The 16,361-nt window shown below is 37.8% G+C and overlaps 2 protein-coding genes across 12 annotated transcripts in view; both read right to left on the minus strand.

Annotated features, from left to right (window-relative positions):
• LOC311087309 (uncharacterized protein) overlaps positions 1–16,361 on the minus strand; it is a 504,672-nt gene that overhangs the window by 264,603 nt on the left and 223,708 nt on the right. The window lies entirely within an intron of this gene.
• The window catches only part of LOC311087350 (uncharacterized protein), a 29,397-nt gene that overhangs the window by 9,074 nt on the left and 3,962 nt on the right, over positions 1–16,361 (minus strand). For all 3 annotated transcript variants that reach the window (XM_084120695.1, XM_084120696.1, XM_084120694.1), the window contains exon 2: positions 383–776. The gene's annotated coding sequence lies outside the window, so the exon portion shown is untranslated. The remainder of the gene's footprint in view (positions 1–382; positions 777–16,361) is intronic.

The raw sequence follows: 16,361 nt of genomic DNA on the forward strand, positions 1-16,361 counted from the left end.
TTCCTATCATTCACGTATCTTGATGATCATTCACGTATCTTGATGTTTTTCTAGCCAACTAACGTGCTGGCTTTCCTGAGGTAAATGTTATGTGACATAGGCTAATTGTTTTCCAGGTGTTTTATTGACCCCTTTGTTTGATTGATTGGTCGATATTATGTATGAGGAATATACATTTCGGTAAGTTGTAACTGTTACTGTATCATCTTTCAACAGTGTTCATTCGTGTTTAACGTTAGAGATGACCGGTTCACGTTCCGCTCGGGATCTGTCGCGTCACATTTACAAGCGCCAAAACGGTATTTCGTAATAAAAGTGACAGAATCTATTGGCTAATTAATTGCCGTTTAAATGCTCAGTTTTATCATTTTAATGGTCTTACCTGAAAATATCAAACTAGAAATATCGCAACGTTGCCGCCCGCGTCATCCAGTAGATTTCCCGATTACCGTCGAGCTGGATTTCCTATGGGACTGGATCTGGAGTCTTCTGTATTTGTCGGTTAACCATGTGGATGGATGATAACAGCCTTCTTTAAGGCGCAGGAGGCCACCTTCTGGCCCATATCTATAAGCTGATAACCACTGATAACGCCCATTCAATAAGTTTACAAAAATAAGTTTTATTGACAATTCTTAAAAGAGAACAGTATAAAAAGGATATAAGGCACTTTGTTCAAATTCAATGAACCCCTAAAGGTTTAGGACCAGGTCTAGGCAGGGACGAGAGGCACAGAGGCAGAGAGTTGTAGCATGCCACCTGCAGGTGCAGGACCACTGCACACACACACACACACACACACACACACACACACACACACAGTTAATACCAAGCACTGCACACGGTGAGAAAGATACCGTCACCCAAATAAGAATCCTCTGCCCCTGGTGCTCAGGCCCTGCTAACACACAAAAAGGTATACATCAGATACAGAAATAATCAAATACAGAAATAATCAAACACAGAAATAAAGAATCAAATAAAGAAAGTCACTTTGATAGCTGGAAGGATTATTAACGCTCAAAAATTAAAGTAACCAAAATAATATTACAACTAATAAATTGGAATAAACAGTTGGTTGAAACTAAACCCGAATGTCAATGGCAGCAAAATATATAAATAAATAAATAAATAAATAAATAAAGGAAACAAACCAAACTTCAGTCAAAATTATTAATCAAACAAACAAGTCAAGCAATTTGGAGCAAAATAAAGCAATTTAAAGAAATGAACTATTATTTCCAAAAAATAATTGGAGAATAGATAATTCAACTTAGAAGCAAAATCAAATGGGTGGGTGACGTGACATGGCAGTTTTGCTGTCTTCAGTGTCAAACATGTATGAATACAAAATATATTTGCCAAAAACCTTCTCAATATTGTGCAGAACATTATGCTTTATGTGAACATATTCAACATTAAAACAGTTCATAACTAATTTTTTCAGAATTTTCAACCAAACATAACAAAACTCATATGGTGTGACTGTCCGGCACTTGTTTCTCAAAGTGAGAACTTGAATAAAACTAAAAAAAAAAAAATGCAAAAATTCTCAAAAAAATACAGAAAAATAATACAGATGTCTATTTGTGAGCCTACTCTTTTCAAAGTCCAAGCATAATGTTTTGAGTCAGTTCTAGTCAAAAAGATTTTGTCACACAAATCAAAATCATATGGTGACACACTATTTTGGGATATTTGAACGGGCAACTGTTTTGACACCCTTGGGAAGGAGAGGACCTTCTTCAGCAATGTTGTACAGAACTAGCAGTGTATTGCTACTGTTCAACCTGAGGTGAGTCATCATTTTTATTTTTACAATAAATCAGATCTTGTTGGCACTCTGACAAAAGTCCCACTTCCAGATGTCTTTTGGTGTGACACTTTTTTTATAAAAATGCAAAAGAAATGTTATTATTTTGTCATAATTATATGTAAATCTATGCTGCTTTGTTATAGCTAGCATGTTGTTAGTATGCTAATGTGTAGCTACAAGACTCAAGGTTGTGCTAAGTGCAGAAAACATCATATGGTGCGACACTTCATCATATGGTGTGACATGTCTGCCTGTCACGCCATATGATTTGATTGTCACACCATATGATATGAATTGTAATTCCCTGCATATATAACAATAAATAAAGTCCAATGTATGTTTTTTCCTTTTAAACATTTATTTGGGTCCATCATCACATAAAAGCTGTAATTATCCACCATCGATTGTGTTTAGTTTAGTTTAGTTTTATTCGGTGATACAGATTTCTAGTTCATCAGACAGACATGCAGACCCCTTCACAGAAACCTTAGAATGCAGTTTAAGTCTAAACAATGTTGTCTTCATCTCAAACCATACATTTCCTTTTCTTTTGTCAACTTGAGGCAGATAATGATGACAAGTGCAGAGAGGACAAAGAGATACAGGGAGAGAGTGAATTCAGACCCTGCAAAGAGAGAGGAGTTGCTGAGGAAAAGAAAAGTAAACAACAACTGTCTGTTTCCAGGCAGATTTCTTGAAGCCTGGCAATACATGATAGCTAAAATACACGATAGCTAAAATATCATCACTGTAGGCAGTGCAACTAAGAGGAACGCAGTTAGGAAATGAAGAGAATAAACAATGTTGAACAGCTGTTAAAATGTTCACACCATTCTGTTAACAGATATCAAGAAAATCCAGACTCTCCCACCGTCAAGAAGAGAGAAGCTGAGGGAGATATGGAGAAATTCTCAAACAAAATATAGAGCCAAAAGAAGAAATTTAAATGCATTACTCAACATGACTCCCCCAGATAACTCCATCTATGATGGAGACATCCAGGTCAAGTCCCAGGTCCTACGTCACCACCACCACCAAGCCCACACACTGAAGAGATAAAGAAGCTGAATAAATCATTAAGGAGACTGAAGGATCAGAACAAAAGGCTCCAGAGAAAAGTCAGCAAAGAAAAGAAGAGGGCTGAGAAATATAGGAAACAAAGTGTGAGGCAAAACGTAACAAAACTAACAGTCAGAGAAAAATCCAACTTGCCAGCCAGGAAAAAGTTAAAAAATGAGAAAAAGGCTCCGGTGGAATCCTTCCTGCTGTTAGATGAAAATAGCACTGTGCTTCCTGGGAAGAAGGACACAGTAGGCAGGAAAGAGAAAAGACAAAGACGAGTGCTGACTTCCTCACTAAAGGACCTTCATAAGACCTACATGCAAAAATGTGAAAAAAAGCACCAGCTGTCCTACAGACAGTTCATAAGGTATAAACCTTTTTATGTCACAGAGGCTAGGTCCAGCGACCGCAACACAGTGCCTGCTGGGAACATGCGAACATCTCGCTCCTAATTGATGCTCTTTCAAGCAGAGGCTTGATCACGACAAAAAGCCTGTCAGCACTGCTGTCAGGTATCACATGTGATACTGAAAATACAAAATGCATGCAGCGTGTGTGCACAAAGTGCTGTTATGATGAGCCCAACCTGCAGGACCACAACCCAGCTGACACTGCAACATGGGAGCAGTGGGAGAAGCAGGATGTTGTAGTGGGAGAGAGAAGCTACAAGAACTGGGTGAAGAAAAAGAAGAGGGGGACAGTAGGAGAGCTAACTGGTGTGTTCAACCAGAGGCTCAATGCAATTGCGAGTCATCAGTTAAACTGGCTTCATCAGGTGAAACAGTTCAGACACATCAAGGAGAACATCCATGCTAATGAAATGGTCTTACACAGACTTTTCAGAGAACTATGCATGTAAACTCAACACTGAAATTCAGGCCTTTCATTTCGGTGGCAATAGGCAGCAGGCCACAATGCATACTGGAGTTGCCTACTCAGTTGGTGGCTCCCAGTGCTATGCCACCATTTCCCAGTCCTTGCGTCATGATGAGCGTGCCGTGTGGGCACTGTGTGGGCACACATCAAGCCAGTTATTGATGATTTCCGAAGAAGACATGAAAATGCAATCGACACCCTGCATGTCCTCAGTGATGGGCCAGCAACCCAGTACCGGAATCGATCAAACTGCTTCCTCATGAGCAGCATTCCCTATGCATGGGGATTCAAGAGGGAACTTTTCAGAGCGTTCCCATGGGAAGGGTGCACCTGACGGTGTGGGAGGAGTGCTGAAGCGTAAGGCAGACATGTATGTCCTCGGAGGCAGTGACCTACAAACACCAAGGGATCTGTATGAGTATTTACAAAAGTCCTCTGAAAATGTCACCATCATGTGGATTGAAGAAGAGCAGATCTCCACCATGGATGAAATGCTCCCTCCGTCAGTGCGTCCAGTGACTGGAATCAGCAGTACACACCAAGTTCTGTCTTTTGCTCCAGGAAAGATATTTTACAGATATCTTAGTTGTTTCTGCCAGTATCCAGTGATGTGCACCTGTCACAAGCTGCACCAACTTGAGTTTGACCATGTTTTCCCTGATGAGGTGCCAGGTGACAAGACAAGTGATGAGTATTATGAGTTTCCATTAAATTATTTACATTTTACAATAATAAATAAATACATGATTTTCTTCCTTTGACTTTGAAGTGGTGGCCCATCTGCTGAAGTGCCCTCTGTCCAACCTAGCTGGCCCACTACAGATTCCCGAGCCCAGTGAGTATAACATATTTAGCTAACTTTAGGACATGCTGGTGATAACATTTCACTGCAAACAAACATTTCCTTGACAAATAAATCTCTTTCTTTGACTTAAGTGATGGTGGCTCTGCTACGGAGGTGCCTTCTTCTCCATCCAGCTTGCCCACTAGAGAGCCCCAAGCCCAGTCAGTATAAACCCTACATATTTGTAAATTGGGCAAACCCAATTTGATGGAGTAGAAGCTAGTTATTGCAATCACTGCCGACAGTCGTGTCACTAACATATAAATCTGTCCTTTTGAAGCTCTTCTACTCAGGTGCTGTATGCATGTGCCCAATCAAGTGCATCAATTGGAGAGGCCCAAGCTGAGGATTCAGACACCATTTCCAATGAAGGATACACGGAAGGACAGTTTGTCTTAAGTATGAGGGAAAACCATATGTGGGACAAATTGTTGCCATAAGTATGGAGGGGCTGCAGGTGAACTGCATGAAACAACGTGGAGACAAAAATGGTTTTGTCTGGCCAAATAGGCGAGACTGCATTTATTATCAAGATCAGGAAGTTGTTTGTGGCTTATCACAACCTCAGCAAGGCAGTCGGTTCGCTACTCTCTCCAAATTTGACTGGCATATGTACAATGGAGTCTAGATGAACTGATTTATTTGTGGATCCACTCAGCTACGCTTTACACGGTTCATATGATATAAAAAAATTGGTTGTTTTACTTATATTAATACATATTGCAGACCAGTTTTGAATTGAAATGAAATTTGATACACAAACATATGTTCATATGGTTCATACAATATTAAAAAAAATGTTTGTTGTATTGTTAAATATCAAATAAATCAATAAAACTTGAATATTGCCTTCCAGCATTTAAGAGTGGTTAAATATTTCCTGCCATATGAGTGATCAGTACTCACCAATAAGTAGGATAATACATGGTTTGCATTGACACATGGCGACATTATCATATGGTGTGACACTATATCATTTGGTGTGACATTCCAAATTGTGAAAATAACATACCTTTATTAATGATAAAACCTGAAAATGTTCATGGAATACATAGAAAATAGTATCAGCAAGAGTCACAAATATTTTTATAATTTTCTAGCAAGGTTTGTCACAATAAATAGAAAATATGTTGAAAGACCGACGGCATAGGTCTCACATTGAGCAATGTTTTAGAAAATAATACACAAATTTAATTAATTTTCACAAAACTATAATGGATCACAGTTTAGTTACGATAAATGACTTTGATAAAGTGAGTAACTTAAGAAAGGTATAATCCATTTTCAGTTTATATACAATTATTTTCATGTCACACCATATGACGATTGTATGCACTAATACAACAAATTGTCACATAAATTCTGATTCCAATTGAAAATTTTGAAACAACATATGTTTCTATAAAGATGAGAGTTAGTAGAACAAAAGTCAACCATTTTTATGCCTGTTATTTGACATTTTTGAAAAAACACTTTATGGTACATATGTCACTGACCCAAATACAAATGAGAAAGCAAGTAGAAGAATCAAAATAAATTAGAATGAGAGAAGAGCAATGATCACAGTTCAGATTCTAGCACCAATCTTTATAGCTAATATCAGTGCAAAGAAAAATGAAAACTACGTAAGAGCCAAAAAGAAACTAAAGAAAATATCAACTGAAGTCCCAAATTGCAATTGAATCAGTTGAGTTAATACAGTCGAAACAGGACCGAAACAGGACAGCACTGCGGCCGTAAATGAACACGGAGCACCCCGACTGGAATGCAGTTATAGCCCTTTACAGACCTATAAACAGGGCCCTATAAACAACATAAGATTGTTACTCTGCTAGATAAATTCTCTAACTTAATGCATGCACGTAAAACTAATACATACCGATCGTCGAGGAAAATGAAACGTAGCTTTCTCTGGGGGGGAACTCAGGTTCTCACAACTGAGAAAGGGTATGGATTAGGACACATCCTTAAATACAAACTAGCACTTCAAAAACACGCATTTCATACAACAGAGCACGATTAGCGAGAGATTAGCAAACGCTCCCTACCTCCTCCAGCGTCCACATCCAGTCCACGCAAACAATAACAATCGTAATTAAAGCTGCAAGCAGCATTTAGCGGGGTTCAAGCATTTAAGGCCATTAAGCACATAAGCATCAAAAGACATTAAAGGTGCCCTAGAATGTGAAATTGAATTTATCTTGGCATAGTTAAATAACAAGAGTTTAGTACATGGACATGACATACAGTGAGTCTCAAACACCATAGTTTTCTCTTTCTTATTTAAATCTCATTTTTGAAAAACACCCCTGAAAAACAGGCGAATCTCCACATAACACCGACTGTGACGCAACAGTCGGGATCATTAATGTGTACGCCTCCAAAAATTTGCATATGCCAGCCCATGCTCAGTGCCAGGCGAAACTGCACAGCCGAATCATCAGAAGTTCTGCAGGTGAAGAAAAAACAAGCAGGAGGAGGAGTATAGGGAAAATGGCAGATCTATCTATAATCTATCTATAATCGGATACCTCTACAGTTTAATTCGCAGTTGTTAGTTGCTCTGCCCATTTCACCACGGACTGTTTTTCTAACCTGGAACAATATCAAGCAGCCAGGCTTCTCTCAGCGTCTCATACTGACGAAGGGGGCAATTTCAACTAACGTTATATTCCCGCAAGCGGTAAGTAGTGATTTTATTAACGATAATTTACACTGTGTTATCTAGATCCAGCGCGATATTGTTTTTTCCTCGAGAGACATCATGGCTTGCAAACGAGCGAACGAAGCATGGCAGTTGCTCAGTGTTTGGATGTACAAATGAACACAAAAGTATTTTTTTAGTTCCTTCATCCGAGCCTCTGGAGAACCATGAGTTATGTGAATTTCTGATGTGTAATTGTTCAAGTTAAGACAGATAATCTTTCTCTCAAAGTCGTTCAATACTGTGTAATAGTCACCTATTTCTGCCTTTATGTACAGCTTTTTGAGGTGATGATAAACATACTTTGTTGTATTGTTTCTTCTCTTCACATGAAAAAAAAGCAAACTGTTGTATCAGATGCCTGTGGTGTAATCACGGACTAATATGTGGACTTTTATTTGTTTTTGTTTTGTCCTCTCGTCATTGTTATGTCACGCAATATGGTTTTAAGAGGAATGGGAAGTGACGTGGGAAAAAAACTCCGGAGTTCAAACGGGAAAGCGGTCTGAGTTTAGCAGGCTCTGTGTAGCCTAATAGTTGCATGAAGAATTCATCAAAGGGTCTAATACCCTCTTGTTTTGTGGATTACATGACAATTGTTTTCTGGACTACCACAACTTCCCATCGGCTAAACAGACTGTGGCGAGATTGCGTAAGTCCACGGGGAATATATTGACTGCGGCTTCTCGCCACGCTTCGCCTTATATTTTTGTTTTGTGTTTTTTTCTTCTCGCGGAGGACATTGTAGTTCCGTACGGACAATTGATGTCTCTTGAATGAACATTCGGTCTGCTGGCCAGGACATTGGGGCATTGGGACATTGGGGTTTTGAGGGTTAAATGTGTGTGGACAATTTGAGAATGTTTGTTTGCTGTGTCGGAGTGCGGCCGCGCCTCCAGCTGTGAAATAAGCGCATGTTGCTGCCCGTCTGGGTATTATAATGTGATATATTTCTCAATACACTTGGTTGAACTTGGGTTTTATTGTTTTTTCGTTAATATATAATTAATTCAAGTCTACATACATGTAGATCTTATTCTATATATTTTTTCTTTAGTGGTTATTTAACGAAAGTAAGCTGTTACTGTCTTTATTTATATCAGTAGGTATCAGATCCGCCCGTTACCTTATGTTTTGCGTGCAGTACTTTTCTCTTGCTTTGATAGTGTAAGGGAATTTGTTACAACTGTTTATGCATCAGTAAATCAAGCCAGTGACTAAACGCTCAACTTCACGTCGTTTCTCGCAGAAACTGCGTATAAAAGCTGTAATAGTAAAAGTTTTCCAGATAGCTCTACATGTAATGCCAGATATTTCATATGCAAGCATGTCAGCCAATCACAGCAGTGGGCAACAACACTGCAGTCTTACAGCAGACACGCCCCTTCAAACAGAGTGTTCAGATCAAAGGATGAAATCAGGCTAGGAAATATGCATTTTATTTCTAAATTATAACAAATTTTGATCTAAAAAACATACTAACATTATAAGGGCACCCCAGAAAACATTATAAAATAATAAAATAATCCATTCTAGGGCACCTTTAAGCTTTATTTAGCAAGCTTTTAACCAATGACATCATAGATGGAAAAGTCCATTAAAAGCCAATACAGGCAATTTACCATAGGAAATACATGGTTTTCAAAGCTTTTTGACAGTAATACTGCCACCTATGTTCCGATCTTCATAAAATGTTGCATGCTTTTTTACTATGTTATATTACATATGCCTACTAATTTTTGCTTAGGATTTATAGGATTTTCTATACATTTCTGCACTGGTTTGGTTCCGATCGGGCGAAAAACCAAGGACTAGTTAGTAAAAGTAGATTGTTGACATAATTCAAAATGGTGGAAAATTTATCATGGCGGAAATTAACATTCTTCTCTAATTTTTAGCATTGATATTGAGAGAGCATAGATTGATGACAATAACGTAGGAGCAGGATTGTTAGATTTTAGCTCATCTTTTGATGTTCTGGATTATAAATTGTTGCTGGATAATTTTACTTCTCATACTCATACTCAGACTAGTTAACTGTCTCATGGGACAATGTGCATTTATAATGGAAGTTATGCAGATGTGAAAGAGTTGCAATGTGGTGTGCCTCAAGGAAGTTGTTTAAGACCAATGATCTTCCTCTTGTTTTTAAGTGTGTGGACAGTCATGTATGCAGATGATAAAACATATTTACCTGCAACATCAATTAAAGGTTGTATCAGCGATTTGACGTCCAAACATAAATTATTACATTCATCTAATCTTTCCTAACGATCCGCTTGCTGCCCGCCCCATAAGCAAGCCGTCAAAAAAAAGCGTGTCTCTGTAGGCAGCCTAGGCTCTGAGATCTGCACACAAAAACAGTTTCACCACCACTCAAGACCAAAATAAATAGTGTTCCAACCAGTCACCGACAGGGGCGGGTGTTGTGAGGTTTTGCGCTCGAGCACGGCTGCCTATGACGGCTGCACGCGAAAACCTCACAACACCCGCCCCTGTCGGTGACTGGTTTTACCACATGTTTTACCACAACACTGTGTAGCATGTAGTGCACAACTTGACTTGATGTGCTACACCCAGTTATAGTATTCGGTAGGGTCTAATTAAATCAGAAGCAAGTAACATCTACTGGAGGGAGGAAATGGTGCAACAGGAGAGCAAATAGTTGACAATTTTGTTCTGGGCTGGGTTTCCCGAAACCTTCTTAACGCTACGTCGTTCTTAAGTTACACCTTAAGCTGTACCTTATCGTTAATGCGTGTTTCCCGAAACGTTCTTAGTTAAGTATATCTTCTGTAAGTCATACGTAAGGTTGGTCTGGACCACTCTTAGCTTCACCTTATCACTGTTGCAGGTCTATATGAATATAACTCTGAAGTTTTAATACACCCAGACAGTATTAAATTAGGCTAATTCAAGTGTTTTCATGCAAAGAATAAAATTGTCATTACACTGATTGTTGTTAGAATTTTAATTATATTATTATATAATACAATTTTATACATTTATTTTAATTAAAGAGCGCTTTTAAAGGCCAGTGAAAGCATAGGCTACTGTCAGTTAAGTATTTTAAACATTTACAGGGGTGAGTCAGTGATTTTAGTGCCGTCCGAATCCATATCAGTGTTTTTTCTCACCCAACCCGCGTAAAAATCCCTGGCCAAATTAGTAAGCCTACCAACTGTTTTTTGACAAACAGATTCAAAATCCACTGTTTAAACCCTTTTTGATCACTGCCGAGCACCGTACGTGACGTACACTTATTTACTGAAATGCTGGAAAGTATTTACAAGAACAATATTTCATCACAGCTCCACCTCAGCGAACAAAAATAGGAAAGAGAAGAAAGCACATAAAAAATTAAAATGGTTATTATGGCAGCAATATATGATAGGCTACAATTTTAAAATATGTAGGCTAGGCTATTATAGGCTATTATAGTTTGGATTATTTTTTTAAATATCCCATGAGTCCTAGTAAATGCAATTTCAACTATTTCTGAAGTGCTTATTTTATAAAGATCACCGCTTTCTCACATAAACAGCCCCTGCACGAGAGAATAACTGATTCTCGAGTCATCGATATCAGCAGATTCAGCAGCATCGCCACGGACAGCGCCGGGTAACGTCACACGTAAGAAGGTATCTCTTAAGCGGCTTCCTATAAGGTATAGTTTGGGGAACACACCTAGAAATGGTATACCTTCAGTTAAGTTATACCTTAAGAGTCTTCGTAGCGCGCTAAGAGACAACGTTATCGGGAAACTCAGCCCAGATTCAAAGAGAAAGCTATATTGATAAATTAAAAAGTTCTCTTTGTAGTTTGTTTCAGTGACAAATAAGAACAATAGATAGTTAGTAAATGAAAACAGACATCATTGACTCGTTTCTTTTGAATGATTCAACAGCCTAAAAGCTTCGATTAAATTAGGTGAAGTTCCGCAGTTTTCATACAATGTGTAGAAAAAAAAAAAAAGTCAAAACCAATACCACGTCTGTTTCTTTCACCTTGAACCAAATAACTTACAATAATAAAACAAAATAATACATTCTATTAGGGCTGTCACGATAACCGCAATATTGCACTGACAAGCCAAGTGCAGAGGAATGCAAGTAACCGCAGCAACCGCAATATTCACATGTTTTTTTTCATAAGGCTATACCGTTTTTGTTTTGAACTTTGTGTGTATTGAATGTTAAATACGTTAATAATGATAACAAGACTGTTTATCATGGTGATTTATAACAGACAGGCAGTTCTTGAATCAGACAGTGAATGAGAGAGATCGACTGAGCGTGTGCGATTACCTGCGTCTGTCTTTGAGGTCAAGTCATAAATATGTTAAAAAGGTTGTTGTGTCCAAGGAAAGAGAAATATTGTATCACCCTTTTAATGTTTAAGGGTATTTACCATAAATGGCATTCACAGTGCGAGGAAGCAGCTGGAAAATAAATCGGCGAGTCATGCATTGAATCAATGCAACTGGTATTAAGCTATGAAGCTTCAGCGTTACCCATGCGACGCATTGCTGGTCAGCTGAGCCTTAAAGTGGAGCTTAAAGTTAAAAATAATTAACACCTAGTTTCATTACATCTATCTTTTTAATGAATCAGTGTTTTTGAACGTGTTTGTACAGTACGTTTTAATGACTCAAAGACAATCCGTTGCTGTAACAATGTGACTGCGCACTGAGTGACAGCCTTTCAATGCGTAGAGACGCTGTTTAGTTCTGGTTACATTCGTTACAGAAAATGTCCTTGATTTTTGTGCATGCTATACACATCGTAACACTTATTTATATAGCAACACAAATATAAATAAACGACAAATATATAAATGGTGATAATATGTCGCGCTATTGAGCCACTCAAAATTACCGCATGGGAAATTCCTTCACGAGACAGCCCTACATTCTATAACCCAGATGTACAAAAAGAAATGTAATCAGTAATGTAATCAGTAATGTAATCAGTAGTGTAATCAGTAATGTAATCAGTAGTGTAATCAGTAATGTAATCAGTAATGTAATCAGTAGTGTAATCAGTAATGTAATCAGTAGTGTAATCAGTAGTGTAATCAGTAATGTAATCAGTAGTGTAATCAGTAGTGTAATCAGTAATGTAATCAGTAGTGTAATCAGTAGTGTAATCAGTAATGTAATCAGTAGTGTAATCAGTAATGTAATCAGTAGTGTAATCAGTAGTGTAATCAGTAATGTAATCAGTAGTGTAATCAGTAGTGTAATCAGTAATGTAATCAGTAGTGTAATCAGTAGTGTAATCAGTAGTGTAATCAGTAATGTAATCAGTAGTGTAATCAGTAGTGTAATCAGTAGTGTAATCAGTAATGTAATCAGTAGTGTAATCAGTAGTGTAATCAGTAATGTAATCAGTAGTGTAATCAGTAGTGTAATCAGTAATGTAATCAGTAGTGTAATCAGTAGTGTAATCAGTAGTGTAATCAGTAATGTAATCAGTAGTGTAATCAGTAGTGTAATCAGTAGTGTAATCAGTAGTGTAATCAGTAGTGTAATCAGTAGTGTAATCAGTAATGTAATCAGTAGTGTAATCAGTAGTGTAATCAGTAATGTAATCAGTAGTGTAATCAGTAGTGTAATCAGTAGTGTTGTTTTTGGCGGCCTGTTTCATTTTTAGTTTTAGTGTAGTCTTTGTGTCAAGCTGTCATTTTAGTTTTTATTAGTTTTAGTCACGTTCACACTGTTTTTAGTCTAGTCAAGTTTCAGTCGACTAAAAGTCAGGGCCCGGTTTCCCAAAGCGTTCTTATCTCTAAGTAGTTCTTAACCTATTCCTTAACCTCTCTCTTAACCTTATGGCACGATTCCCGAAACGTTCGTACGCTAAGTATATCTTCTGTAAGTCACACTTTCGTAAGGTTGGTCTGGACCACTCTTAGCTTTACCTTATCACTGTTGCAGGTCTAAATGAATATAATTCTGAAGTTTTAATACACCCAGACAGTATTCAATTAGGCTAATTCAAGTGTTTTCATGCAAAGAATAAAATTGTCATTACACTGATTGTTGTTAGACTTTTAATTATATTATTATACAATATTATTAATTTAATTAAAACGCTCTTTTAAAGGCCAGTGAAAGCATAGGCTACTGTCAGTTAAGTCCTATTCGGACGCTAATATTGTTTCTCATGGGCTCGTCCGGTATTTTAAACATTTACAGGGGTGAGTCGGTGATTTTAGTGCTGTCCGAATCCATAATATCTGTGTTTTTCTCACCCAACCTGCGTAAAAATCCCTGGCCAAATTAGTACCTTCTGTTTCTTGACAAACAGGTCGTGTGGTGATTTAATTGCCGTCTGAATCCACATCTCTGAGTTTACAAGAAGAGATTCAAAATTCACGGTTTAAATCCTTTTTGATCGCTGCCGAGCACTGTACGCAAGATGTAAACTTTTATTACTGAAATGCTGGAAAGTATTTACAAGAACAATATTTCATTGCAGCTCCACCTCAGCGAACAAAAATGGGAAAGATAAGAAAGCACGTAAATTTACTAAAAACTATTTTTTAAATAAACTATTTCTGAAGTGCTTCTTTTATAAAGATCACCGCTTTCTCACATAAACAGCCCCTGCACGAGAGAATAATTGATTCTCGAGTCTCGATATCAGCAGATTCAGCAGCATCGCCACGGACAGCGCCGGGTCACGTCGCACGTAAGAAGGTATATCTTAAGCGGCTTCCTAAGGTATGGTTCGGGGAACACACTTAGGAACATAAACACCTTTGGTAAGATATATCTTTCGAGCTCCCTTAGCGCGCTAAGAGTGAGCGTTTTCGGGAAACCGGGCCCTGAGCATTTTAGTCTTAAGTCAGAATTATTCATGACTCTTTTCGTCTAGTTTTAGTTGATGAAAACTGATGACATTTAGTCTAGATTTAGTCAATGAAAATTGTATTTTAGTCTAATTTTAGTAATGCAACTCTATTTAACCCAGTTAATATAGTGTACCACTATGGAAAAATAGCAAAAATAGCGAACAGAAAAGTAACACTTGTCTCTTTCGTGGAGAAGAAAAAACAAGTTCTTTGTGACATCCAAGATTTATTGTATTAAAATTTAAATGCAAAAGAAAAGGCATGAGAGTTGGCTGTTTTTGTCAATTAAGTTTTAATTTAAAATGTTTGCGATTTTAATATTTACTACACGGCTAAATATTTTACCACTTGCTTATAAATCTATATAGAAGTAGTGCATTGAATAATACGTTGTTTAAATTGTGCTTAAAAGTGAATTACGTCTATTAAAGAGTATATGTGTACAAAGAGAATCGCAATGCTGACAAACTTTTAAAAAAAAATAAAAGTAGCTGATAACTTCTGGATTTGAAATAAAAATAGAGAGTATGTGTTTGTGGTGAAGCCGTGGATCAGTTACGTACTGCAAACGCAGCACATGTGAAAGCACTATAGCGCGTGCTGCTCCTGCACCGCATACACACTGCACACGGAGTGTGTGTGAAACGGGCATCAGACTTAACTTTGTTTGTTGTCATTTACGCGAACTCTCCGCAGCTGCATCTTCTAAATAACGCCGCGAGTGGGGCTTGAGGAAGTGACATCACCTGCGTCTGCGCAGTGAGACCTGATGCAGCCCCTGAAGTGAGACACGGGAAACAGAAATACTGCAAAATAATAATAATAATGTGACTAAACGAGACGGAATAATGTCATAACATTGTCTCGTTTTGGTCAACGAAAATGAAGAGACATTTTAGCATAGTTTTTATTTTGTTAACCACATTTAGTCTCGTTTTTATTCGTCAACAATATTGCATTATACATTTAATTAGTTATAATCACGAGCAGCATTTACATTGCATCTTGTCTCGTTTTCGCCACGTGGTTCGTTGACGACGATATTTAGTCAATTTTCGTAGACGAAAGAAACACTAGTATTGGTTTTGACTCAAAACACAATGTGATTCATAATTCCTTCCAATAAACCACCTCATCTTTCTATAGTAAAATAGTATGTTCAACAATATGAATTGGAAATGCTGGAGAGATGAATTGATTAAGTTGAACAAAATTCATGAATCAAACAACTGATCAGAGTTTGTGAATAAAATGATTCAGTTTAAAGAGTTGTTCAAACTTCTCTCGATCAGTTCAAGTCTAAAAACAGTCTCTCCATTTCAGAAGTAAAAAAAAAAAAAAAAAAAATCAAAGTCCTTTGAGTCCAAAAAAACAAAAGAAAATTGTAATTATCCTACCAGTTGATGGTTTCAAATTACAGTTAAAAGGGGAAACAGGTCCATGGGCACTGGCCAGCATTTGACCCTTCGCAGGGAGCTTGATTGACAGGCGATCTAACCAATCATAATCCGCCATCCGCCATTTTGTCCGACAAAGCAGTCAGGAGAGATAGCAGATTAACATGGGAGGATCTATTTGGAAAAACGGAATGTAATGACACCTTTCCGCGGTTTAAAACAACATTCCTTCTTATGTTCATTCATGTTTATTTGATGCTATAAATGAACTAGAAGGAAGAGATGATCGGTTCACGAGCAGCTTTAACTGATGTTCTACAGCGATCTGTCAGACACATTTAAGAGCCACAAAACGGTATGTATCGTTTAAATTTCTTTTAAAAAATGACCAAATTTGAAAGGTGAGACTTTGTTTAATATGTTTAATATCAAAAGTAACCGAAAAGTAACCTGGTCTGTCCTGTCTGTCAGCGTGTTGTCAGTCTCCTCTCTGCTCCGCGATGTATTTTTCACTGCGTGAGAACATGGTGTGGCGTGAGAGCAGCGTAGCTTGTCGGACATAGCGACGGTAACTAAGGGGGGCGGGTCTTTGCGAAGGGTCATCCACTAGGCAGACGACTGACCTTCACGGGATTATTTATGGCAGAAAACAGGATACACTTGCCGATCACATTCACATAAAAAATAGAGAACAAGAAAACGCAGCCTTGGAAAACACAAGGCAAACGTACAATAATTAATTTCTGACTCAACATTTATGGCGTTATTTTCCTGTCAAATGTCGAGAGCGCATTATTGTAGCTCGAA

This window comes from Abramis brama, assembly GCF_963993115.1.
Source record: "Abramis brama genome assembly, chromosome: 7".
Taxonomy (NCBI): Eukaryota; Metazoa; Chordata; class Actinopteri; order Cypriniformes; family Leuciscidae; genus Abramis; species Abramis brama.